At 32.4% G+C, this 2,227-nt stretch overlaps 1 pseudogene; it reads right to left on the bottom strand.

The window, feature by feature from the left end:
- Positions 1-746: 746 nt before the first annotated feature.
- On the bottom strand, positions 747-1,970 carry LOC149192799 (uncharacterized; annotated as a pseudogene).
- Positions 1,971-2,227: the final 257 nt, after the last annotated feature.

The raw sequence follows: 2,227 nt of genomic DNA, 5'->3' as shown, positions 1-2,227 counted from the left end.
CAATGGCAACAACTAAACATATGATTGATTTTTTCATTGTTATATATATATATATATATATATATACCAGAGTCACATGGTGGTATGTTACTATTAATTTGTAAACATGAATTGTGTGTATTTAGTTTATTTGGTTGAAATGATATATATAAACATAAAATTATTAAAAAAAAATTATTGAAAACATATATATAAAATTTCTATAAGTTTCACCATTAATCATTTTGAAAGTTTAAATACTCTTAGATCACAATGTCTTACTCTATCAACTAATCAAATTAATTAACTTTTTATAAAATACCAAAATTAACAAATATTAAAAAAAAATATTCCAAAATTAATTAAGATATACTTTAACTAATAAAAAGTTAATAAAATAATTAATATTTAAACACAATAACAAATACAATTTTTTTTTTTTAATTTATAATAAATGAAATATTAGCTGAATTTTGAATTATATGTGAATTTCCATACACCAAGGATGAATACAGGTGAAGCTTGCTATCGTGGATTAGAGGACTGTAACTCGATATACAGACATTGAGAACCCATAAAACTACTTCTGAAAAAAAAAAAAGAACATGAATGTGAAGACGATAATCATTCTACGCTGATCCAACATAAATTTTGGCCCTCTTGCTTTTGTTAGACGAGGAGGCCTCTATAGCCAGCCTTAGTTCTCTGATGTTGCAAACGATGTAAATTTATTGCTTATCAATAATGTAATATAAAATTGCATTTTCTCAACAAAGAGAAAAAAATAAAAGAAATTGGAAGTCATAATGCTTACGTGTGATGTCTGCTTTTCCAGCTGCACTAACTGTATTGTGGACTCCCCTACCATCGGACTGAACTAGATTTTGAGGAGCTGGTTGTGCATTTACTACCTAGCAAATGATGAGAAGAAAAAGTTTAGACAAGACAACATCTGAACCAATAACACTAAAATAATTTTTTAAATAATTTAGACCTCTCATGTTAAAGGAGAGTAGAAAAATAAATAGCATGACAAAAACAGATCATATTTTCCTGGACATGTACATCTTATTAGATGAACAAAAAATATGTTTCTCACTCACAACACCAACCTGAGATAGCCCTTGCATTTGATGATGATTCATATAATGTTTATAATGACCCATCACATTTGCATTCTGCATATGGTCCTGCACATCAGTAGAGCCTGGAGATGAGGTTGAGACTAATCCAGGCTGATTTGTTCCAGGTAAGCCCGGCACTGGAAGAGTTGATATAGGTAGTCTCGATACTTGTAAGACCATTCCAGGAAGTCTGGACATTGGAAGGTTTAATCCAGACATTCCAGACAAGGGCAATGCAACTTGGTAATGAATCCTGGAACCAGGAAGTTTCGATACATGCATGGAAGGAAAAGACATAATAGGTCGACCTGAAGTGGCAGCCATATATAGCATTCCCATGTTGTATCCCATCCCTATGCCAATGCCCATAGGAGACAAATGTGCCATCTGTGTTACCTAAAAATGTTGCATAGCTCCAAGAAACACAAATGGAGGCATACCCATTCCACCTCCCATTTACATTATCTGTGATGTAAAAGAAAGCAAAGTGGACATCATCAGAAGAGGAAGAAAAATGTGCCATATAATAACTAATATACTTTGAAATGACAAGAGATCTCTTTGATTATATATAAATATTTTACCTATACTTGCAATTGAAGTGTTTTCAAATTTCAAGTACTCAATAGCTTCATCCAGCATCGAAGCTTTGTCAAACTGAAATCACACACAACAAGTATCACCGAAAGAAACAAATATTCTAACAAGCATGAGACTTGAGTAAATTAAATGTTCATAATTACAAAGATCTAATTCTTGGTAGTGGATTATGATGCGGGCTTATGCCTGAGGCATTCTTCAGATTATAACATGGCTTGGAGTGAAAACCTTGTTACAGTGAAGTATAAGCTCTTGTAAAGCCCTCATTTTCTCATTTATCCTGCCCCTTTGCCTCTGTTTGCGAGAATAAATAAAAACTAAAATTAGATAATTGCATGCATTATGCGAAGAAACATAGAACTTGGCACAATAGACATTTCATATGGTTTAAGGGCTTGCCCTTTTAGACAAATTATGAACTTCTACAACATGACTTCTTTTGGAGGTTGTAGTGCATGATGCAGGTGACTTCTTTGCTTCTGCATATTCATATTCAACATCTTGAAAACAACCAAATCAATTGC

The sequence above is a fragment of the Pinus tabuliformis genome, chromosome 2_2 (genome assembly GCF_031772625.1).
Source record: "Pinus tabuliformis cultivar Carrire ecotype Pingquan chromosome 2_2, CPIR1, whole genome shotgun sequence".
In the NCBI taxonomy this organism is placed as follows: domain Eukaryota; kingdom Viridiplantae; phylum Streptophyta; class Pinopsida; order Pinales; family Pinaceae; genus Pinus; species Pinus tabuliformis.
The sequence above is the reverse complement of the archived record's forward strand: the minus strand, read 5'-3'. Positions and strand labels throughout refer to the sequence as shown.